Here is a 26,422-nt window from a genome sequence, read left to right as displayed (position 1 = left end):
GATTTTAATTTTCCTGTTGAATTTCTATGTAATGTTTAGAAATCCAATTAACTTTCATGTCTTCCTCAAATAGTATATAATACATGCTAATCAACTATATGAGAGATTGGCAAACTACAGCTCATGGGCCAAATACGACCACCCGGTGCCAGTTTTTGTAAGTAAAGTTTTATTGAAACACAATCATACAATTCAGTTACATATCATCAATGTCTATTTTTCCACAATGGCAGAATTGAGTGGTTGTAAAAGATGCTGTATGGCTTATGAAGTCTAAAATATTGACTATCTGGCTCCTTACAGGAAAAAACTGCTGATAATGAAAATATTGTACAATTTGATAAGAAAGCATTTTGAAATAGTTCACAAACTCCTGAAAGATATAATAGTTTTGTATCTCAAAATGAGATCAAATGTACACATACTTCTTTATACCTATCGAAATTTACTTGTTATTCCCTGTCACCCACATTGTGTATTTTGTTTTCCTTTCTCTCCCTCTGTGCAATTTCCTTGCTTCTCTATAGTTGCTCTTCTTTTTGGCTGTTTCTTAAAGTCACCCAGTACTTGTAAAAAAGCAGATCTTTGAGTCCCATGCCAGACTAGCTGATGATTCTTCAGCTCTCAAAAGGCCTATAGGGTAAGGCATTCCCATCCACTATGCTCCTACTGGTCAGTGCAAATGATGGTTTTGGGCAACTTCCAATTCCTTCTTATTTCATGCACAGTCACTGTCAATTAATAGCTTTATATATCACTGGAAACCTTGGAGGACCAGCTGTCTTAGAAGAAAATGCTGTTCCTTCTCATGCAAATTAACTTTACCAGAAACAGAATAGGTATTTTGATCACTCTGACTTTTGTGCCTATTTCTCAGTTTAGTTGAAATCCATATGGGAGAAGGGATGAAGATAATCACCCTGAAGCACACAGATGCCATCTCTGGGGAATCTGTACTGGGACACAGGGACTCTAACTGATCTCTTTTTAGCACTTGATTTTGGATTTTAAACCAAACCAAATGGAACAATTGTAGTTGAAATGGATTAACTTTTTAAATATAAGTTAATAAATGTATTGGCATACAACTACAAATATGCCAAAAATTAGATCTTGTTATTACACATAACTGTATCCAGAAAGAACTACCAAAGTAGACACATATTAATGAGAGAGGCAAAAAATTATCTATCTATATTCGTGCAGAGAAAGAAGACTACAGACTGAAACAGAAAAACTATGACGTAAAAATGAAAAGGGTCATCTTGATTAATAAAAGAGTATACTTTTTGCTCCAGTCACTTATTAGGCCCAGCTATAGTCCTTGAGATCTGTGTGATATCTATGTAGCCATATGATAAATTTCCATATTGATTTTAACCAGTTAAAAAAAGAAGCATGGGTTGGGGAATTTGATGAAGGTGGTCAAAAGGTACAAACTGACAGTTATAAGATAAATAAGTTCTAAAGATGTAATGTACAATATGATGACAGTAGTTAACAATGCTGTATGGTATATTTAAGAAGGGAGAGCAGTGGCGCCTGGGTGGCTCAGTTGATTAATTATCCGACTTTGGCTCAAGTCATGATCTCATGGTTCACAGGTTTGAGCCCTGCATTGGGCTCTGTACTGACAGCTCAGAGCCTGGACTGGAGCCTGCTTCAGAATTTGTGTGTGTGTGTGTGTGTGTGTGTGTGTGTGTGTGTGTATGTGTGTGTGCCTCTCTCTCTGCCCCTCCCCCACTCACATTCTCATGCTCTCTCTCTCTCAAAAATAAATTTTAAAAAATTAAGAAAAAAAGAAAAGAGAGAGCAAATTCTAAAAGTTCTCACCACAAGGAAAAAAATATTTTTCTAACTATATGAGGTGATAGATGGTAATTAAATCATTTCAAAATATATACATATGTCATTATGCTATATACCTTAAACTTATGCAGTATTGTATGTCAATTATATATCAATAAAATTGGGGGGAAAACAAATGGTATTAATTTAAATAAGATTGTTCCTATAAGGAAAGAACTTATGTGGTTTCTACAAGTTGGAATATCTTCTTAACGTTTGGTAGTTGCATTAATTATCTATTTCTGCATAGTACAAATTACTCCTAAAATTTAGCAGCCTAAAACAACAAACATTATTATGTCAGGAATCCTGGCACAGCTTGGCTGGGTGCCTCTGACTCAGGATTTCTCAGAAGGCTGCAATCAAGGTGCTGGCCAGGATGACAGTCATCATAAGGCTTATTTCCCAGCTCACTCAAGTGGCAGTTAGAAGGCTTCATTCCTCTGGGAAAGCTCACAGCATAGCAGGTGACTTCCCCCAGAACAATCAAGCAAGAGGGCATGAGAGGACAGCTCAGATGCCATATTTCAAGCTGCCCTAATGGAAAAACCCATATGGCAAGGAACTAATGTCTCTGGCCAGCAGTCTGCGAAGAACTCTCAGAAGGTTACTCCCCTAGTAGAACCTTGGATGACTGCAGCTGCAACCAACACATTGATTGCAGCCATATGGGAGATCTGGAGTCAACAAATGCTGCAGAGAAACTATTTAGCACAAATATTAACCAAAAACAAGTTTGTGCTGCTATATCAAACATCAAACAAAAAAAGACTTTAAGGCAAAAAGTATAACCAGAGATAAAATAAGGTGTATCATAATAAAATAAATTTTTATTAATTAAAAAAATAAAATAATTCTCAAAGAAGATAAAGTAACTCCAACTTTTCATGCACCTACCTTATATAGCCTCATTAACTGTAAAGCAAAATTTACCAAAAGTAAAAAGAGAGACTTATGCACAATAATGATGGTCCAAATTTGCACACTTTATCAGAGATTGATTGAGTAGACAAAAAATTAGTAAAAACATTAAATTTTAAACATTAAAGAATGTAAAGAATATCTCACAGAATGCGCATTCTTTCCCAGTATAAAAGGGCATTTAAAAAATTCAGCATATGCTGTGCTATAAGGTTAGTCTGAACAGATTCCAAGGACTGAAATTTTTTAGTATTTGTTTGCTTGTTTCCCTTTTGTTTTCACTTATGCATCCATCTCCCAGCACCTACAACAGTGTCTGGAATATGCAATATATATTTATTTTTGTTGGTGATGTTGATTGTTAGGGTCAAAAAGAGAAGGTATATATGTCACCTAGAACACTACCACCAACCCCCCCCCCCCCCGCCTTTTTTTTTAGTTACAGTTAAACAACTAGCAACTGAGTAACTAAAGCAGGACAGAGATGTATTGACACTGTGGCCATGGTACTGAGAAAGAATATTCTTGGAATAGTTGTTGAAAGAGGAGAGGCTGAAGAGATGGCTACAGAATACTGATGGAAGCTAATGCAAAATTACTGAGGCACTGAGGGTATCACTGAGAATAACATTGCTCAAATGAGAAAGGGACCGTTGCTGGACTATTACTTAAATAGGTAAAGGAGTATTAGTAAAAATATAGATTGCAATCAATTGCATACAATGTTCTCTTTGCACATATATTGCAATTTCTTTATCTCTAGTTGTGTCTAATATACTATTAAATTTCTATCCAGTTCTTAATTTTATGTTTGAAATTTTTCAGTTTTAGAATTGCCATGTGGTTCTTTTCTAGAGTTTCCAATTTTATATATAAATTCTCAATTTTGTGTTTTATTTACTTAATATATTAGGCATAGTTTCTTTGGATGGTGCCTGATAACTCTTATCTGTATCTCTTCTGATTTTGTTTCTATCGTCTTTTATTTATCTGGTATTTTCAAAAATTACATTCTTATATGGTGGGTTAGTTTTTACTGGGTGCCAGATACAAATGAAAAATTTTTAAGATAATTTGGTACTTGATACGATATTACATTTCACCCAGATATGTTATTTTGGCAGATATTTACAAACACTAGCTATCCTAGAATTCCTTAACAACTACATATGATTCGTAGCTAGCTTTTCCACTTGAAGAGGAAGGTGTTATTTTGCTTTCACTCTTATTTCCAGGCTAGAGGACTCTAGGTACCCATCTAAATCTGGAGGTTTAAGGTTCCTCCTTAATTCAGTGATCCTGAATTCCATATTTTTTTCTTAGCTTAGTAAGTTCTGTTGAAAGTACTTCTCAGGGGCGCCTGGGTGGCGCAGTCGGTTGAGCGTCCGACTTCAGCCAGGTCACAATCTTGCGGTCCGTGAGTTCGAGCCCCGCGTCGGGCTCTGGGCTGATGGCTCAGAGCCTGGAGCCAGCTTCCGATTCTGTGTCTCCCTCTCTCTCTGCCCCTCCCCCGTTCATGCTCTGTCTCTCTCTGTCCCCAAAATAAATAAACATTGAAAAAAAAAATTAAAAAAAAAAAAAAAAAAAAGGAAAGTACTTCTCAGTTTCTCTGCCTTCTTTGCATTTCTACTACAATCAAATGATGCTCCTTTGGGAAAAGTGTTCCTCAGTGCCAAGTTCACCTCTCTGGATTTCCTTCTTGCCCTGATATTTGCTCCATAATTCTTCCTTGCCTTAGCAGCCCTCTGATATCTTCAAATAGGATGCTTTTTAATAATTTGACCAGTTTTCTAAATTGTTCTCAGTCTTTGGGAAGGAATAGCACAAATGACAAAATCTGCCATTACCAGAAGTAGAACCACATTTATTTGATATTCTGGTACACATAATTTCAGGGTTCTGGCACAAACACATAGAAATTACTGTGAATAAAATCACAATTATTGCTTGATAGCAGACTCTTATCTATACTGATAGGTTGTTACTCAGCCAAGACTTAATTTAATTTTATTTATTATTTTTTTAATGTTTATTTATTTATTTTGAGAGGGAGAGAGAGCGCACAAGCAGAGAGGGGCAGAGAGAGAGACACACAGAGAGAGAGAGAGAGAGAGAGAGAGAGAGAGAGAGAATCCCAAGCAATCTCCACACTGGCAGCACAGAGCCTGACATGGGGCTCAAACCCATGAACTGTGAAATTACGACCTGAGCCAAAACCAAGAGTAAGATGCTCAACCAACTGAGCCACCCAGGTGCCCCAAGACTTAATTTTAACTACACAAATAAAGCATATGACATCTTCACACATGGAAGAACTTTTCAAACCTCTCATAACTGACTGAATTGTCTTAGGGTATCTACTGGAGATTTGGTACCAAAAGAGTTAACAGGAAGTCTAGTCTTGACCAAGTCTCTTCCATATAGTCTTCCTCTGTTCTCTCAGTTCTAATTTTCCTCCTTATTTACACCCCAGAAGTGTGGAGTGATACATTTGCATCTTGTTCCTCTCTTCCACTTGCCACCACCCACCTTAATCTCTCCTCTTATTATCTGTGCCTAACTCTTCACACAAAAATGACATTTGGGATTACTGTAAAACTACCTAACCAGCACTCTTCAGCAACTAAGCATATAGCATACAGTCCTTGCTGATGTTGACAGTAAGGTTCAGAAACTTGTCTGGGCATCAGGTTAAATGTCGGTATGTGCCTGCCTATGGAAGAATATGATAGTGATTAAAATTTTTGATATTGATACTTATTATGCATACAGGAAAAGTGGCAGAATGAACTAAGGATATTTTTAATTGGTTTGTCTGCATAAAATTAATGCTAATTACTGTCATTTTTGTGAACTAGTTACCATTTATACCTAATTATGATGTAGCAAAATAATGATTATGTGTGATAAAATATGTTCCAGATTCATTTTTTTTTATAAATGCAGAAAACTTTGCATATCAACACTAAAAAATTTCTGGATTCTAATAGGTGGTGACTAAGAATAGATCCAAATTCAAAGTGATAACTCCAGTTTTACTTTCTTGCTCTTCTCATATGCACACATATCCTATAAGCTCTAGAATAGAAACTTGGTAACAGAAAAGAGTTTACAAAGTCTGGGTTTGGCTATTCTTACATGCATAAAATGACTAACTTTTTGCAAAGCCTCCCTCCCAGTTCCCCTGTATTTATATAATAGGCTGAGAATGTCTCATGTGTGCTTATGAATAAGCATAATCAGTGCATTGCTGGGCTCCACAGTTATAGTGAGGGTCAGTGTTACTCTTCTAGGCACTTGTCTCTGTTCCTGGTCATTGTTACACTAGGGTTATTTCTGGACTATGCCATGACTCCGTTTGACATATCATCCTTTCCAAGTATCATGACTTCTTATGTTGCCACCCATGCTCTCTGCTATAGTTTTATCAAACTCATAAAAGTAGGAGAATTATGCTTGTACCCTAAATGTTTTATGGAATTGGGGAGGATTTGTTCATTCATATTAATAGCTTCCTTATTCTCCATAAGACTCATGCATGGAGGTAGTAGGGAGCTGGACTGAGAGACAAGTCTGAGTGGTAGACTCTATGCAATATTCATAATCATCTTCTCCTCTGGTGATTACTGCTTTGTTGCAGGACAACCTTTTCAAAGAAAGTAAACATCATTGACCGTTGGGTTGTTGTACCATTTCTTCAGATAGGCTCAGAAATGCCTGAGCCCCGGTGGTAGACACGCAAAATCCTAACTTCAAGGTAAGATTGTTGCTATACTTCAATAATCCAACTTTATCATATGTGGCAGCATGAAGTTGTTAGTACTGACAACCTAAAACATTTAGAAAAGCACTGCTTCTAAGTTTATACAAAATATTCTAAGGAATACTTGCCAGAGGCAAAGCATATATTTGTCATAGTGTGCTATAATGCGTGAAGTATACATAAGAGCAAAGTGCACTTAGGTTGCATTTTAAAAATTCATATACTAATATCAATTTGTGGTAACACACATATTGTATCAGAGACCACATCTGGGTTTTTTTTTGTTTGACTGTTTTTAATATCTATCACCATAAGCCCAGCATATGGTAGGTTCCAATAGGTACTGGTTGAAAAAATAAAATTTAAAAAAAGCTAGCTTTTCATTTTAGATGAACTTTCCAGCTGTAGGCATATTTTCAGATGAGAATTTTAAAACCCTTAAGAATTTTAAATCCTTAAGCCTGGGGAATGTCTTTTACAGTCAGACCTGTCACCAAGACAGGATTTAGGGTCTGTTCTATGATGTATCTGGTTCAGTGATGGAGGCAATTACCTGTTTTATCAATTGACACAATAACAATTATTTCTGGAAGGACTCTTTCTGTTCAAAGTCCTAGAATAAGTACATGTAAGTAACATACATTTATATCTGAGTGAAATCCACTTTGTCCTTCAAAACTAACTTTAAAAGTGATCTTTTTAAGGATTGATCTACAAATAAATAGCACTTTTAAAAAACTGTGAGGGCAGACTAACCATAGCAAGATTTACTTGAGAAAATATAGGAAGCCAGTAATATAAGAATTGAGTGGTTTCCCAGTTATATGAGGTATAATTGACAAATAAAAACTGTATCTATTTCAGGTGTATAATATGATGTTTTGATATATGTATACATTGTGAAATTATCACCACAAACTAATTAACATATCCATCTCCTCACATGGTTACTTTTTGTGTGTATTAATTTAAATTTGTTAAGATGTACTCTTAGCAAAGTTCAAGTATACAATGCAGTATTATTAACTATAGTCACCATGCTGTACATTATATCTCAAGAACTCTTTCAACCTGTACAAGTAAAATTTTACCCTTTGACCAACATCTTCCTATTTCCCCACCCTTTACCCTCTGGCAACCACTACTATCTTCTCTATTTTTGATTTCTCCTTTTTTAGGTTCCACATATGAGTGAGATCATGCAGTATTTTCCTTTCTGTGTCTGGCTTATTTCGCTTAGCAAAACATTCTCTGAGTTCACCCATTTTTGTCACAAATGGCAGGGATTCCTTCTTTGTAAAGACTAAATAATATTCCATTATGGTCTTTTTTCACATTTTATTTATTTATTTATTTATTTATTTATTTATTTATTTATTTTTAATGTGCATTTATTTTTGAGAAAGAAAGATAGAGTGCTAGCATGGGAGGGGCAGAGAGAGAGAGGGAGAAACAGAATCTGAAGCAGGATCCAGGCTCTGAGCTGTTAACACAGAGCCTGGCGAAGGGCTTAAACTCACAAACTGCAAGATCATGACCTGAGCCAAAGTCAGATGCTTAACTGACTGAGCCTCCCAGACGCCCCTCACCTTTTTTTAATCCATTCATCTGTTGATGGATACTTAGGCTTATAACAATGGAATTTTTGCAGGTCCTTACCAATACATTTTTGCTTTTCTGTTAGTATTTCAAGTTTTTATTTAAATTCTTAGTTAACATATAGTGTGATATTAGTTTCAGGAGTAGAATTTAATGATTCATCACTTACATATAATACCCAGTGTTCATCACAAGTGACCTCCTTAATACTCATCATCCATGTAGCTCATTCCTCTACCCACCTCCCCTCCAGCAACTCCCAGTTTGTCTCTATAGTTAAGAGTTTCTTACAGTTTGCTTCTCTCTCTCTCTCTCTCTCTCTCTCTCTCTCTCTGTCTTTTTTCTTTCCCCTATGTTCATCTGTTTGGTTTCTTAAATTTCACATAGGAATGAAATCATACGGTATTTGTCTTTCTCTGTTTTTATTTCACTTAGCATAATACGTTCTAGCTCAATCCATGTTGTTGCAAATGGCAAGATTTCATTCTTTTTGATGGCCAAATAATATTCCACTGTGTGTGTGTGTGTGTGTGTGTGTGTGTGTGTGTGTGTGTATTCTTTATCTAGGATCAGGCCTCTTTTAACAAGCAGACCAGAGCACACTTAGTTAAAACTTGCCACATTCCAGTCAGTGTCCAAACATTCCCCAGTGCAGGAAAGAAGTTTTTCAGAGGACTGACTTGAGGGAAACAGCAGCCAAAACACAGCAGCAGAGTGCATACAGCACACACCAGAAACACTTCCTGAAGTGCCAGGCCCTGGAGGGTATATAACTTCTTCTTAATATAGCCATTACACTCAGGAGCAGTATACATAACAGGCCTTCCTAACACAAAGAAGAAGACAGAGATGTAGACAAAATGCCAAGATGGAGGAATTTGTCCCAAAATAAAGAACAAGAAAAGTTCACAGCCAGGGATCTAATCAAACAGATTAAAGTAATATGCCTGATCCAGAATGTAAAACAGCAATCATAAGGATACTAGCTGGGCTTGAGAAAAGCATAAACGACACCAGGGAGTCCCTTACCACAGAGATAAAAGACCTAAAAACTAGTCAGGCCAAAATAAAAAATGCCATACCCGAGATGTGAAACCAACTGGATGTAATTACCACAAGGATTGAAGGAGCAGAGGAATGAATAAGTGATATAGAAGATAAAATTATGGAAAATAACGAAGCTTGCCAATACATTTTGTATACACTGGTAAGTTGATGATAAGGAGGAAGAACTCCAAAATACATGCACATCTCCTGTCTATTTAGGTCAGCGTGAGCTCCACTGAAGGGATTGATATAACTATGATGTGAAAAACTTCCAAGATCACAATTTGAGCTTACTTTTTTATTCTTTGATTTTTTTCCCTCACGGGAAGTTATGGAAGAATACCAGAAATTGGCAATTAATTGGCAATAAAGCAATTCAATTGCTGTAAACATTGTTGGTAGTTACCAAAGACATACCATAACTCCATGAATTAATTAGATAATTAAACTTTCTCTTGGACTAGATTAATTTAACATTTTAGTATTACAGACATTTGCAGTCCCTGATGATATTCCAATTCTGTTAGTGAAATATTCATAGTCTCTTGGTGTTTCTTCTCCAAAGTAATGTCAATTGACCTCATGTCTTTACAGAAATGTTAGGCAGATATTTTTGCTTTTCTCTATTTAGGAGAATACTACAACTTTCCATTAAAAGGGTGTAATTTGATTCAATTTCTAATAATACATAGGTTGACTCTTCCTTTATATAAGTATCTCAAAACATGCATACCTGAAAACTCAAGAAATATAATTTTTTTCCTAAAAACTAAGTATCTATTCATAGACATTTTTCCCTTGTCCCTAAGATAGCATGAAGTTGGTTTTCTCTAATTAACTGGTATAGGTCACAAAAACTGGAAAGTTGAAGATGTTTTGGATTAGTTTAAAATGAAAAAAATTTGACCAGACCTGGCTACCCTCAACTTTAAATAGGATGAAGATATATTAAATAGGAGGAGCATATATCCTACTTGCTCCAATTCTGAAGGAAGTACAGACATCTGCAGTCACCCCTGGATCTTCAGCAAGATGCCCCAGTGGTACCTGGGTGGCTCAGTCGGTTGAGCGTCTGACTTGGGTCAGGTCATGATCTCACAGTTCGTGGGTTTGAGCCCGCATTGGGCTCTGTGCTGACAGCTCAGAGCCTGGAGTCTGCTTCGGATTCAGTGTCTCCCTCTCTCTCTGCTCTCTCCCTTCTTGCTCTCTGTCTCTGTCTCTCTCAAAAATAATAATGAACATTTAAAAAATTTTAAAAAAGAAAGATGCCCTAAGTTTTCTTGCCCCATTTTGTGCCTTGTTCCATTTGTACTTGCCAGGCAGAAATTCTGTAGAAGAGCTTAGGCTGACTATACTTGCTAAATCAGTGGTTTTCAATCCCTGACTACACATTAGACTCACTCACCAGGGAAATGTTTATAAAATAGCAATTCTTGGATCGTATCTCAAGCTAATTAAATAAGAATTTGGTTAGAGGTAGAGCCTGACGATTGATAGTTTTTAATATCTCTTTGAGTAATTCTTTTGTGGATCCAAGAATGGGAACCACTGCTTTAGATGACACTCGTGGACATTTACTTATTCCAGCTCTATTCTTATTTCTTGGCACCTCCTACTCTCTTCTATTAAGTGGGTCCATGTCACAAGCTTGGGCCAATGGACTGTAAATGGGATTCTTCTGAGTTCAGTTAGCAAAAAGCTGCTTGACTCTCTAGCTATCTCATTTTTTGATGACAACTTTGGAAACTCCGTCTCTAAAGAAAAGCCACAAAATGGAAGCAATCTGGAACCCTGAGTTACTAAATAAAGGAGAGGTGTTCTAGAGAATGTCTCTTGTTAAGTTTATATGAGAAGAAAGAAAATTTTGTTGGGTTAAACGACTAAGGTTTCATTGTGTTGTTGTTAATCCTGCAGTCTAGAACTCTGTTATTCAAAGTGAGCCCACAGACTCAAAGGATTTATATTACCTAGGGGTTTGTTAGAAATGCAGACTCTCAGGCCTCATCCTACACCTACTGAATCCCAAGGAGATTTATGTTCATATAAAAGTTTAGGAAGCACTGATCTAGTATATTCTGACTAATCATTATCCTTTTATGAAATATTCTAGAGGCAAAAGTACAGTCAGAGGCAAAGACCAATCAGGAGACTCTCTGGTATAGGCAGAGTTATTCATTCACTCATCCATCTATCTATCCTATCTAGGAACTAACTTAAAATAATTAAGGTTTGGGGGCACCTGGATGGCTCAGTCAGTTAAGCATCTGACTCTTAGTTTAGCTCAGGTCATGATCTCAAGGTTTATGGGTTTGAGCCCCACATTAGGTTCTGCCCTGACAGTGTGGAACCTGCTTGGGATTCTCTCTCTCCCTCCCTCCCTCTCTGACCCTTCCCTGCTCAAGCATGCTCTCTCTCTGTCTCTCTCTCAAAATAAATAAACTTTAAAAAATTAAGGTTTCATACATAACAGGTACAAAGTAGTTGTAGGATACAAACAAATCAGTAAGCAAAAATGATATGCTATGATGGTCAAGGTAGATGGTGATATGGACTCACGTGACAGACAGAAGAGAAAGTTTCCCAGATGTGATCCTTAAGCTCAGATCTGAAGGGTAAGTAAGAGTTATTGAAGTTAAGTTGAGGGAAAACTATGAAATATGTCTGGAACACAGTGAAAACGTGTGCAGGAGGATAAAGAAAGAGTATGGATAGGTAAGCAAGGGCCTGGGTTCTGTGCTCAAGCATATAGAAAGGCTAAAGAAGGTTAAGATCATTTTTCAGTGGCATAAATAAAGTTTGTATTCAGACCATTTAACCCTTGGAAGAATTAAGTTGGGTTCTTTCACTGAGGAAGATCAGTGAGTTCTGCAAGGATATAAATACAGGTTGATGCTCCTGCCTAATTTTTTTTTTTCATTTCAAGTGTCAAGTAGAGAGTGTTTGTTGCTTTCCATTGATATCAAACATTCTGTCCTACTGCTTGTAAGATGTAGTAAACTGGGAAGTAAGCATTCCCTTTCTCCTGGGAGGAGTTTTTCCCAAGGCATGTATTGAAATGGTGTGTTATTATAGCAGTATTAAAATGGAATTGGAGTAATGTCATTAACCAAATAGGTCATGACTAAGTTTATTTGTAAGAATTAGAGGCAGTAAGACTTGGAGTGATAATTTAAAGATCTAGAAGTGTTTCAACTGGGAAGGTGAATATTGCCATAACTATGAAAACGGAAGGACAAAAACTCAGAATTCGATATGGTTTGCACAGGGATCAAAAGAGCCAGGAACACAGGGAGGCTGTCAGTGATTGAACAAAGTGGTGTCTCTATTTCAATCAACCCCTTTCCCTTAATTTGCCTATTTAAAGACTCAGAAAGCAGAGTGGGCATGTCCACTGATCACAGAATTTTTTGTAGTTATGGATCTCATTCCTACAACTATTTTCCAAGCAGCCTTTGGGGATCAAAGACCCTGGCTACAGGGAAAAAGCAAATTTATGGACTGTGAACTCTGGGAAACTTTACAAGAGAAACTTCATTTAAATGTTGGCAGTGTTACTGCCTATATCTTGACAATAGATTTAGAAGTCAAAATCCATTATTATGAAATCTAAGAGCTATCTTCCATTCTTCTATTGTTGGTATTTTATAAACTGAACATTTTCAATTATTAGAAATTAAACATATGTTTAGCAGGTATATTTGCTATTTTAGTTGCATCCCATACATTTTGGTATGTTGCATTTCCATTATCATTCAGTTAAAAATATTGAAATGGTTAATTTCAAATATTTGTAGTTTTCTTAGGTATCATATTGTTATTGAGTTCTAATTTAATTTCAATATTTTCAGAGAACATACTCTATGATTTTAATCTTTCTAAATTTATTGAGGTTTGTTTCAAAGCCCAGCATATTGTCTAGCTTGATGCATGTCTACCTATATCTGAAAAGAATATGTATTCTGCTATTGCTGAATATAAGACTCTATAAATATCAGTAAGTCATGGTGGTTGTTAGTATTGTCCAAATTATCATTCTTTATTCCAATAATACTCTTAATTGGAATGTTTAGCCCATTAGTTTTTAATCAAATTATTTATATGGTTGGGTATAGAATGACCATTTTGTTTTGTTTTGTTTTTTCAGTTTGTCATCTCTGCTTTGTTGTTTTCTGTTTCTCCTATCTTGTCCACTTTTTTTTTTTTTTTTTTTTTTTTTTTTTAATTTTTTTTTTTTCAACGTTTATTTATTTTTGGGACAGAGAGAGACAGAGCATGAACGGGGGAGGGGCAGAGAGAGAGGGAGACACAGAATCGGAAACAGGCTCCAGGCTCTGAGCCGTCAGCCCAGAGCCTGACGCGGGGCTCGAACTCACGGACCGCGAGATCGTGACCTGGCTGAAGTCGGACGCTCAACCGACTGCGCCACCCAGGCGCCCCTATCTTGTCCACTTTTAAATTTTGATACAGTTTTTAGAATTTCATTTCAGTTATCTTTATATCTTTCAGCTATACCTTTCTGTGCTATTTTTGGTAGTTGCTCAGATTATAGTACATACTTAACTTTTCACATTCTACACAGAGTTAATTTGTTAGCATTTAACACAAAATTTAAAACCTTTGAAATTGTATTAGTTCATTTATTCTCTTTCTCTCTGACATCATCCCTTATGATAGTTTCCACATTGTATCTACTTATATTTTTTGTATCTACATATATTACAAACCTCACTTGAAAATGTTTTATTTTTGTTTTACATAGTCACATATCTTATAAATAAATTAAGAGAAATACATAGTCTTCTATATTTAACATGATATTTCCATGTCAAATATTCTTCATTATGTCTGGAATATTTGACTTTCCATATGATATCATTTCTTTTTTTAATGTTTACTTATTTGTGTTTGAGAGAGAGAGTGCAAGTGGGAAAGGGACAAAGAGGGAAGGGAAGACAGAGTACCTGAAGCAGGCTCTGCCCTGTCAGCACAGAGCCCTATGTGGGAGCTCAACCCCAGAACCAAGAGCCTCATGCAGGGCTCAAACCCATGAACTGTGAGATCATGACCTGAGCCAAAGTCAGATGCTTAACTGACTGAGCCACCCAAGGGCCCCTATAATTTCTTTTTAGACTGAAAAATTTACTTTATCATTTCCTTGCAATAAATTCTCTTGGTTTGCCTTTATCTGGAAAAGCCTACTTAATTTTCATTCTTGAAGGATATAGAATTTGAGGTGATCATTATTTCCTCTCTCATCACTTTAAAGATGTTGTTCTACTGTCCACCACCTTTAGTGTTTTCTACTGAGAAATCTATAGTCACTCAAATACCTATATCATGTCTTCTATTTTCATTTTTACCTCTTTTTCTTAGATTTGCAGTAATTTGAGATGTGCTTAAGCATGATTTTCTTTGCATTTTTTTCTGTTTAGGGTTTGCTAAGTTTCTATCTACAAATGTATGTTTTTCACCAAATTTGGAAAAATTTCAGCCATTATATTATTATTTTGTCTGGCCCAATTTTCCTCTCCTACTGGGACTAAAATTACTTTTTACATGCATCCCTTAGTACTGTTAATTTTTTTCTCATACTTTTTTCTACTTTAGATTGGATAATTTTTATTGATCTATATTCAAATTTGGAGACTATTTCTTTTTTCATCTCCATCTTCCAAATAAGTTCATTTTATGAATTGCTTATCTCAAGTATATATTTTACATTTGTAAAATATCCCTTTGCCTCTCTTTTATGTTTTCTATTTTTTGCTGAAATATCCTATACTTCCATTCATTAAGAATATTTTCTTTTACCTCATGGAGCATGGCTGTCATAGCAACTTCAAAGTTCTTGACTGAAAACTCCTACATCTAGGTAACCTCAAATTTGCACTCTATTAATCATCTTCTCCTATTAGCAAAATTGTTTGTATGTCAAGGATTATAAACTTGGACAGTATCTTAAACATTGTGAATGTTAACTATGGAGCCCCTAAATTCTGTTACATTGCTCCAAAGAGTGTTGGTGTTTTTATTTTAGCAGGCAAATAATTTACATAGGTTCAAACTACAGTCTCTGACTTGACTTAGGTAGGGAGCATTTTCTGTTTAAAAAAACTTTTTAATGTTTATTTTAGAGAGAGCACGTGCACAAGAGGAGGAGGGGCAAGAGACAAGAAGACACAGAATCCAAAGCAGGCTCCAGGCTCTGAGCTGTCAACACAGAGCCTGATGGCGAGACTTGAACTTAGGAACCATGAGATGATGACCTGAGCTGAAGTTTCATGCTTAACCAACTGAGCCACCCAGGTGCCTCAGTAGGGAGCATTTTCAAGTCTCAAGTCATGAGACTTGAGCCCTAACTCACTGTGAGCCCTAACTGCACTGCTTACATATGTATGATTCAAAGGAAAGACAAAATTTTAAGCAGTCTACACCCAGAATGTGAGTTTTCTGGCTCAGTTTCTCTACACTGCAGGATTTTCTGCCTTCCTTCCTTCCTTTCTTCCTGAGATCTATTGTTGCCTGAGTTCTGTTTCCTGGTTCCTTATCTTATAAAGATGGAGGAAATTTTATGAGTTACTTTGCCTACTTTGCTTTTCAGCTGTGGCTCATTCTCAGGCCAGTCATAAAATGAGAATCTCACATTTTAGAGCTCACATCCTCTTAAAATAAGATAATGGCAATTTCTCTCCATATTTTAACTACACTCCAAAATCTACCTGATTTTGTTCACTTTCTAGAGCCCTCAGGTAGTTGTTTATTTTGTATCTGTTCACAGTTTAGTATTTATTTACTAGATACTCTGTTATCAGTTTGCTCTATCATATCAGAAATGGGATATTCATATTGATTTAACTGTAGAGTATATTTTAATATTTGGAGGAACTGGCTTTCCTCACTTCGATTATGACTCTGGATTCATTTGTCTCTCTAGATTTCAGGGAGGCTATGTGTCTTGTAACCCCATTTCTCTAATGAGACCAAGAAAAATCATCAATTTTCAGTCTGTTCAGCTTTTACTTATTGTAAGGACAGGAGTGATGACTTCTAAGCTCTTATATGAAGGTCAAAACTAGAAGTTCCTATTGTTTTTGAGATTCCTATTCAGTTTATCATCTTTAATTCATGGTGTTCTTTCATACTTCCAACTTGATTGTTTAATTCGTAGTTGAATGTTGTGCTACATTATATTATCTGCCTCAAGTGTTTGTGTATGTTTCATTTGATGAAAAATGTTGATACTTATTTCCTGTTTTCTTCTTATGATGTCTTTCAATGGATTCTGGATTCTTTACTCTGTTCATGAGCATGTCTGATGAATTTGAAAAGGCAACAGCAGGTGATCCTAAGGGGATGGAAGGAGTATTTGCAAGGTTTCCTGAATTTCCTCCTGAAATTTACCAAATTCTAACTTCACTAGCTTTAACTTCTGTTTCCACAGTAAAATGCAGCTTCTGTAATAAAGGGCATGTGGGGTCTTTTTTCTATTGTTATTTAATTTTTTGGAAAATATTTCATTTCCTTAGAGCCCTCTTTCTGCCACTTCCTTTTCCTCTTATCATCATGCCTCCAGGGGACACCTCTTTTTTTCAGGTGTTCCTTCGTCACCAGAACCATGCCTTCTCAAGATTGTTGCTTTTGGACTACGCACTTTCCAACCTCTTAATGTTCACTGTCTAGTAGCCAAGTAGCCAAGGATTCTAATCAAACTTGGACCTGTTTTTAGCATTTCTCAAGTCAGGATGGAAACCACTTCCTCTGGGCTTGAGCCTTAGTGTGTGGTCTGTATCCCATCACTCCTGTTGTTCTCTCTTCTGCTCATTTCTTACCTGACTCTCTGCTTTTATGTGATCCTGAGACAACTCTGCTGGTTTCAGCTGTTTCGTTCCCTACCTAAGGGCAACTTAAGATTGTATTATCACCTATCTCCCAGCTGTGCTGTAGGAATAGCTGTGGGTAGTTTTACTTGCTCCCTGTTTTGAGTTCAATGGTTTTATTTTAAATTTTTTAAATGTTTATTTGAGAGACAGAGAAAGAGAGAGAGAGAGAAAGCAGGGGAGCGACAGAGAGAGAGAGAGAGAGAGAGAGAGAATCTGAAGCAGGCTCCAGGCTCTGCACTGTCAGCACAGAGCCCCACACAGGGCTCGAACTCACAGACTGCGAGATCATGACCTGAGCCAAAATTGGACGCCCAACAAACTGAGCCACCCAGGCGCCCCTCTATGGTTTTATTTTAAAATATGTGTGAAATTTAAGTAACCCCTCCCTTTCTATAAATGGAAAAGAAAGTCTTTTACTGGCTCCCTTTATGTTATTTTTGCTTAACTCTTATAATAAACCTATGAAATAGATATTACTACCTCATTTTGCAGATGAAGAAACTCTGAAAGGTTAGTTTCCCTGAAATCACTCCCTTAGAAACTGACAGAATCAGAGCTCAATCCATATTGAACTCTGCAGTTCTTAATCACAGTATACAGTACTGGGGTAATTGTCTTATGTCTAAGATTGTAAGGTGGTGGAGTCAAGCCGCTTAGGCAAAATCCTGACTCCACCACATTGTAGCTGTGACCATTAGCAAGTTATAAAACTTAAGAGAGTTTAAAGAACCTCTAGTATTCTTCCATAAAATGGGGATGGTGTAGTACTTTTCTTTATAGGAATATCTTTTTTTTTAATTTTTCAATGTTTATTTATTTTGAGAGAGAGAGAGACAGAAGGCAAGCAGGCGAGGGACAGAGAGACAGGGAGACACAGAATCTGAAGCAGATTCCAGGCTCTGCACTGTAAGCACAGAGCCCAAGGAAGGGCTCAGACTCACGAATGTGAGATCATGACCTGAGCCGAAGTCAGTCACTTAACCGACTGAGCTATCCAGGCGCCCCTCTTTGTAGGAATATCTTAATATTGGATGAAATAATCCATGCAAAGTTGACAGCACATATTAAGTACTTGATATATTATTATTTATATTAATTCCTAAGGAATATTAAATTAGTCGAGGCTTTTGGTGTTTTCAAGTATGTTCATGGTGTGATGGTTTCTAAAATCAAGCACATAAAAAACAGTATTAAGTATTTGACCACAGACTTCTTGAGGCCAAATTCAAAACAAATTCCAATATGCCAATTATCTGCTTTCCACTTGAACTGCAATAGCTAATCGCATGTTAGACTTCCTTCAAGAGACAACCCTTGCTGATAGCTTCCAACTTTGAAGGTCTAACTGCACTCCAATCACAGCAGGGTGTTTCTCTATTTCTCTGTTCTTGAGACAACTTTCCTAAAACATACTTATGCAATCAGATTAGATCCCATTGCTTTGAGTAGCTCCTAAAGGTAGCTGAATTACAAATTTTGCTACTGAATGATCATGTAGGAGAAAACAAACCTATCTCAAGTTGGTCACAGTAGAGGTATAGATTTAAAGCCACATACTCCAGAATGAAGCTAAAAGAAGCATTTTGGTAAAGCTGACCAGTTGGATTCTTCCGTGATACTGAAATAATTGTTGCTGAGAGAAGAGGACATGATTATTTATTTGAATAGTTAATATCCTAATGTCTTCTAAAAGGAATTTGAGGAAGTAAAAGAATACATGTACATGTATATATGACTAATGCTAAAGATAATATGAAGGGCAGAGTTACTGCAGAGCCATTCCTCCAAAACAGATCATCTGGTTCACGAGCTGTCAGTGAAGAACCCTCTTCGAAACGATGCCTAACATTTCTTCTAACATAAAATATGACATTTCTATCTGTAAGCCAGCAAACTGCGCTATCAGCTTTTATGGTTACAAAAGAACAGTTAGAATTTATTTTTAAAATGGTAAAATGGAACCTACTGCTCACTCTCTGTACGATTCTATGCTTTAATATAATTTTATGTTCACTATGGAACTGCTGAAAATGTGGCAGGGCAGAAAACAGTTTGATATTCTATTGTATTGTAAATCTGTAGTATTTGTGAGGTTACCTAGTCTAAAATATCATGGGTACTTCAAATAAAAGAACTATGGAGAGAACCACAGTGATGTGGTTTTCAGACTTATTTGGGAAAAATTTGCCTCTTAAACTAAAAAGTTAGAAGCTCCACAGTGAATCAGGGAAAATGTTCTTATTTAGTTCTACATCCAGTGTGGATAAATTAAATTATATTCTGTATCCTCTCATCCCTAACATGCATTGTTGGGTTGTGGCTGATAGAAATGTTCAGATTTCTGAACTATTATTAGTAACCATAGATTATCACAATACTACTTTTATTTATTTTCTGACTCCCCCTCTCGTCTCTCCATATATAGGAATATGTGTATGGTAAAGTAATAGCTACCTGCCAAGATATGTCACCCCAGAGGGGAGGAAGAGAGGACTGTGGGGTCATTTCGGTTAACCTAACGTTTTCTGCCAATAGGAAGAAACAGCAAAGAGAGAAGAAATAATGTAAAACTTGGAGGCCTAGAAGCTCAGTCTGATGCAGCAAAGCATCCCCACCCTCTTGGCATTGAGTGACACAGCTGTTACTCTTTTGGTTTAGCTCCTCTTTGGTCATACATTCTCTAGTGTGTTCAAGCTATAAGTGACCTTATTGATAATAGCTCAGAAGTACAGCCTGGGCAGGTAATATAATCAAAGGCTACACAGTTGTTTCTCTCATGTCACCACACTGACAGCCACTGATGAGAGAAGGTCTCAATGAACGCACTGATCTCTTACAATTCTAAGGCTGGTGAATATTCTGAACATTGAGCTAGGGGAAACCTCAAGAGTACACATTTAATTTCTTAATAATATGTGAAATTGGTTTAAGGTGGAGGATACTTCTGTATAGCGAATGTGGAAGATGCATGGTGGGCAAATCAAACCACTGACAAAAGAGGTGGGCTCTTTCTACCTTTTCCAAATTTTAGTTTCATGCTGGGTATTGTCAGCCTAAGCAAAGCCAGAGAACAGGCTTGATTTGAATTGCTATGTATTATTTGTAGCATAGTGTGATGTATCTGGATCTTAAATAGCATTCTTTTCTATAACATTAATTTGGCACTAAACTGTGTTTCTTACAATTAAATGAGTAGACAGATTTTATTTTTTTTTTTAATTTTTCAGAAATTTATTTATTTTGAGAGAGAGAAGGGGACGGGCGAAAAGAGGGAGCGAGTGAGAGAGAGAGAGAGAGAGAGAGAGAGGGAGAGAATCCCAAGCAGGCTCCACACTGTCAGCACAGAGCCCAATGTAGGGCTCAAACTCAGAAACCATGATATGTGACCTGAGCCGAAATCAAGAGTCAGATGCTTCAACCAACTGAGCCACCCAAGAGCCCCTTAAATGGAGATGTAATTTAGCACTTAAAATTGTTTATATTTGTATACATATGAAATTACATATATATATATATGATTATACTTTTACTCTAAGATAAAAGATCTATGTTTGAAGCCACCATTATCAGTTCAGCAATATATTGATAGTAGGGTAAATGATATTAGAGGAACAAAGATGAATTAGGTATGTTCCTTGTCATCAAGATGTATGCCATATCATTGGGAAGATTTTTAAAAAGTAATCTACATGTTCCCAGCCTTGCAAAACTGAACCTAAAGAGTTTAAATTTTTGTATAGATTATTGTGACCTATTTGTGTGAAATTAGCCCTCTCAAGGTACCCCAATTTTTGGAGAGTTTCCAAGCCACACGTGTTTTGGAGCAAAACCTTCAGCTTATATTGTTCTTACCTATTTGTTGTGTCATGCTACTGGTTACCTTCCTGAGCCTGGCATTCAGCTGCTCACGGCTTCTCTGAGAAGGGTAACAATGCTCAAAGTCAGGTAAATATTTGCCTGATCAACTTTTTCCCTCTTAAAATTTCAGTATCACCTAACTTTAATTCAAGGATTATCATTAATTTGGAAAGTTTTACATTGTGAAAGAGATAGATAGCAGAACCCTGCCATTCATTCTCTTTCTCTCTCTGTAGTTATATGCACGTGGATATGTGTACACACACACACACACGCACACACATTGTGTGTGTGTATATATATATATATATATATACACACACGCACACACATATATATAGTTTCTACATATAGCTTTTACATGTTTACATAGTTTACATGTATGCAATATAAATACATAGTTTATATATAATTTAAATATATATACATGCATATACATATACATATATACATACATATATATGTATGTATATATATATTATATACATACATATATATAATATATATATACATACATATATATATGTATATATGTATATACATATACATATATACATACATATATATGTATGTATATATATTATATACATACATATATATGTACATATATGTACATATATATGTATGTATATATGTGTGTGTGTGTGTATATATATATACATATATATATATATAGTTTCTCTATATATATAGTTTCCAGTGTGCTAGGGATTAAGAGGGGCAGGGAAGTAAGACACATGGTTGTTGCTTTCAAGGAGTATATAGGTCATGAAAGGATTGGAGATAAACATAAAGGACCATGATAACAATAAGCAGAATGCTCTGTATAAGGAATGCAAATAAAATTATATAGAGATCAGAATCGGAAGATATTACTTCTGGTTGAAGGATTCATAGATAAGGTGACTATATAATTTATCATCTGAGCTTGCACATTTTTAAGAATGAAATGAGAGCAATTGACAATTATACTACAAAAACAGGTATTAGCCAGGATTGTGCATTTGAGTTACCTTGGAGTGAGGATCTTAGGAAGAGATGGCATTTCATCTAAGAGTTGAAAAATGGCTAGGAGCTGAAGAAAAAGAAATATAGTGAGGGTCAGATAGAAGCAACAGCATAAGCAAAGTCATGGGCATTATTTTTAAAATAAGGATTTTTTAAAGATATCAAAGATAATAAATTTATATCCTGGAAGAACCAACAACAGATGCTATTTCAGGATCTTGGAAGGAATCAGTTGACATGATCAAACTGGGTAAATGTAATAAAGTTTCATTTACAGAATTGCATGAAGGTATAGGAAACAGTATTAGATAAATTTCCCACACCAGCACCAACTGTGAGCTGTTCCTGCTCTCTAAGCTTGAAATGGCAAAGGGAATGGGGAGTTTCTAAAACCTGACGAGGGCTGACTGAAGGGAACTGTGTGACTTTTAATAATGGCCACAGCCAACTTGCAGGGACATGAGATAGAGAGGATGTTAATGAAGCAAATATTCAAAATCACTTCCCTCCCAATTACTGATCTCTTGTTGTTAATTTCCTCTAGCCAAATCTAAATAGAAGCCAGCAGGTAAGAGAACTGTTGAAACCACACTGGTCAGACTCCAGGAGCACAGTGTTGGGTAGACAAGGGTGGGGAATGAATCTGGAGGTGCAAAGAGAATAATATATCCAAAACAGAGATCATAGCTAGGAATAAATCCAATAAGAAAGAAGATGAGAAATTGATTATGGACACTGATAGTGGATGAAAAGAAATATAGAACTAAAGTTTCAGAATGGTCAAAATTTTAGGGGGATCAACTGAATAATGTTGACAATATATTTATTTCTTGTGTCCTCTACCTCTTGTGGGCTGGGACTGGCTATTATGGTATAATGTTTTTGCATCTTTATTTGTCCTAGTGACTTTAATGAACTTTTTACTAGCTGAAATATTTTTGTGTGACTCCTTCATATGTATGTATGTATGTGTGTATATATGTATGTACGAATGAGTGTATTTAAAACAAAAGTAACTGGGGTGCCTGGGTGGCTCCGTCGGTTAAGCAGCCGACTTCACCTCAGGTCATGATCTCGCAGTCCGTGAGTTCTAGCCCCGCGACGGGCGCTGCGCTGACAGCTCAGAGCCTGGGGCCTGCTTCAGATTCTGTGTCTCCCTCTCTCTGACCCTCCCCTGTTCATGCTCTGTCTCTCCCTGTCTCAAAAATAAATAAACGTTAAAAAAATTTTTTTAAACAAAAGTAACTGCTGACAAGTGAATTTTTATAAACCTTATACTGAAATAGAATCAAAGATCATTCCTGTTCAAAATCCATTATCATACCTGAAAGAACTGTAAGATAGAGCAACTTGAAAAGGTTCTAACAGGCCTAGAAGTCATAAGGATGAAATGTCTCTTGACCAACACATTTCACTAATGGTATTATTTGGGGATTTCAATCCTGGTATGATGAAAACAATTTTAGTAAATAGGCTTTGTCTTTGTATCCTGGCCTGGGTTGTTGACTTCTTTATCTTTGTTACTATTCTGCCTAGCTCTTAATCATCCTTGTTCCTATTATCTTTTTATTTTACAACCTGAAATGTATTAGGTCTACTCCAGTGTTCCAGTTTGGTAGCTGGAAACTTGCTAACACATTCTCGAGCCAAAATTTTTGTTGGTAATGCTACATATCAATTAGGTTTTGATATATTTTTGAGCTTCATTTCATATTAGTACAGCCTGTTTTTAATGTAACTTCTCATTAATATGCTCCGGTAATAGCTATTCAATTGGATTATCTATTCTCTTCTATTATTCCAATTTAATTTCTTGCACAAATCAAAGTCTGGGCTTCATCAATATTTGCAAATGACACAGCCTTAGTTCTAGAATCCTATTCCTCTCAGGTACCAAAGCATGCTACAATTACCTGGACCATATATATATCCTCTTTCCTCACACTTCCTTGAAATTAATACGCTAGCAAAATGTACCATTGAGGACCTAAATGTCTAACCTAATGAATACTTCTTAGTTCTTGTCTTATTTGTACATTTGATGCTTATAATACTGTCTTAAAAATACCTTCTTTTATTTCTGACACACTAATTTTTTCACTCTTCCCTAAATTTCTGACTCTTTTTCCTTCTCCCTCTTTTGATGACTCCTTTTCTTCTGCTATGCCAGACTGTCTCTGAGATAGTCATCAGTGGTCCTTGATTTCTGGTATTTGTATTGTATTGTACCTTCCACACTTAGTAGGGCTGACCTATTTATTCAGCTCCATGGGATATTGCACAAATGGCTATGTGTGACTTCTCCTAAGTCATTTTTACGACATTGTAGCTTCCACCTTATTCTCTGGAATTGCTTGCTTTGGGGAAGCTAGGTGCTATGTTTTTAGGATGCTAAAAAAGCCCTTTGGGGACTACCAGTTGGCAAGGCACTGAGATATCCTGTCTATAGACAGTACCAACTTGTCATACACATAGTCACTTAGAAATATATCCTTCGCTACTGTCAAGTCTGCAGATTATTGAAGCTCATCACATTTCTTAACTATAAACTCATATGATACCCTTACCAGAAACATCCAGCTAACCCCCTTCTATATCCCTAAACACAAAAACAATTTGAGGATATTACTATTTATTTTTCAATTTAAGTTGGTAATTTTTCTATGTAAATAACTAATACATCTGCTGATCTGTTGAGTTTGAGTATTGTTGTTGGCTTTCTGGCTATGATGGGAAAAGCAGATATCAAATCAAATATCCCAGTAAAAAAATATGAAAGATAGATAAAATTCAAAAGAATTGCTGTTTGAAAAAATACATGAGCAATAAAGGCAATCAGGACATAAGGGCTGATATTCCAAAGAGAAGGGAATCTCAGTAAATTGAGCCCTATATCTATAGCTATTTTCTCCTCAAAATATTTGCTCTTTCATATTGTAGGCCATGGAGCCTGAACAGAAAGCAGAAATCTTGAGTTTGGAGATGCCTCACTGGGCTAAAGAGGCAAAATTGGACTTCAGGGTTACCAAGGCAGTCATAACTTGAGAGGCCAATGTTCTAGAGTAAAAGAAACTACAGGTAATTAAACCTAGCATCCTGTATTCAATCTCCTGTTAAAGCATTCGCTGACTTCCAGGCTGAGTGTATGAAATGTGACACTCCTACAAACAAAAATCACCATGCAGTTACTAAAAGGAGCTAAAAAGCTAAGTAGTGTTTTCATTTATTTCAAAGTCCTGAGAAAATAAAAACTGAAATGAATATGCATTAAAAAGCAGGGACGCTTAAGATTTATTTGAGACACCAGAGAGGGTAAGTCCTTTGAATTAAGGCAAACTTGAAATAGGCTAGCTTTGAATGAATCAAGTTCATCTACCTGTACTCTGCCTATCAGAAGAAAATTATATACTCTCTGAAGGAAAATAGCACTAATGAGAGTCTCAACCATTTTTTCAGATATGGTGTCTGGGATTCAATAAAAAATTAGTAGACATGCCAAGAAACAGGATAAATAAAAGCCTGGGAAAAAACAAACAATATAAACAGATACTCATTTAAAATGTTTTTTAAAAGGAAAGAAAAGAAAGCATAGAGTGTCTCATAGGAAAACAGAAACTTGTGAAAAATAATGAAAATTGAAGAATTGAAAAAAATAACTCAATATAGGAGTTCTGAAACATATTAGACTGCAAAAAAAAAAAGACTGGCAAAGTAGAAGTTAAGCCAGTTAAAATTAAAATGAAAAAAATATACAGGAAATACTGAAAAGAGCATACAGATACATGAGGCATGGTGAATAAGATTAACATATATATAATTAGAATTCCAGAAGGAGAGGGATGAGAAAATAGAACAGAAGCAACATTAGGAAACTTACTAGAGAATTTTCCAAAACTAATAAAAAAAAATCAAACTACAGATGCAAACATTGATATAAACTTAAGGTAGGACAAATTAAAAAACAACCACATTTTAGCATGCATAGTAAAACCATTGGGGAAAAAAGGAGAAAGAGAACATCATAGGAGTAGCCAGAGGAAATGACACAGTATTTTTTAAAAATGAGACTGATTAGCTCAATATTCAACATGATAAAAGACAAAAAGATTAAAGAAAATACTGTCCAGCAAAACATCTTTCAAAAATGAAGGGAAAATAAAGGTTTTCAAATAAAGCAAAAACCAAAAGATTTACTGTCAGCAAATGGACACTAGAAGAAATACTAAAAGCAGTTTTTCATTTCAAAAACAAATGGTCTCTTGGAAGTATGGTAATGCAGTAAAGAAGAAGACACACCAGAAAGGTTTATGTCTTTGGTAACCCAGACACTTTGGGGAGCACTAGTCAGGTACTTTGTAGAATGTCCCTCAGCAGAGATTTGTCTCATGTTTTCTCATGACTAGACTGGACTTACGGGTTTTGGGGAGGAAGACCACAGAAATACAATGTCATTTCATCACATATCAGTGTACCATTGATATAAATATCCATTATATAT

The 26,422-nt window shown here is 36.0% G+C and overlaps 1 protein-coding gene across 5 annotated transcripts in view; it reads right to left on the bottom strand.

Moving 5' to 3' along the window:
- The window catches only part of GNGT1 (G protein subunit gamma transducin 1), a 337,517-nt gene that overhangs the window by 114,386 nt on the left and 196,709 nt on the right, over positions 1 to 26,422 (bottom strand). The window contains exon 1 of one of the 5 annotated variants that reach the window (XM_047849079.1): positions 21,930 to 21,965. The exons of the other annotated variants lie outside the window; for them this stretch is intronic. The gene's annotated coding sequence lies outside the window, so the exon portion shown is untranslated. Of the gene's footprint in view, positions 1 to 21,929; positions 21,966 to 26,422 lie in introns of those variants that run through there. 5 annotated transcript variants of the gene reach the window in all.

This window comes from Prionailurus viverrinus, chromosome A2 (genome assembly GCF_022837055.1).
Source record: "Prionailurus viverrinus isolate Anna chromosome A2, UM_Priviv_1.0, whole genome shotgun sequence".
Lineage (NCBI taxonomy): Eukaryota > Metazoa > Chordata > Mammalia > Carnivora > Felidae > Prionailurus > Prionailurus viverrinus.
This window is presented reverse-complemented; position numbering and strand designations above follow the sequence as displayed.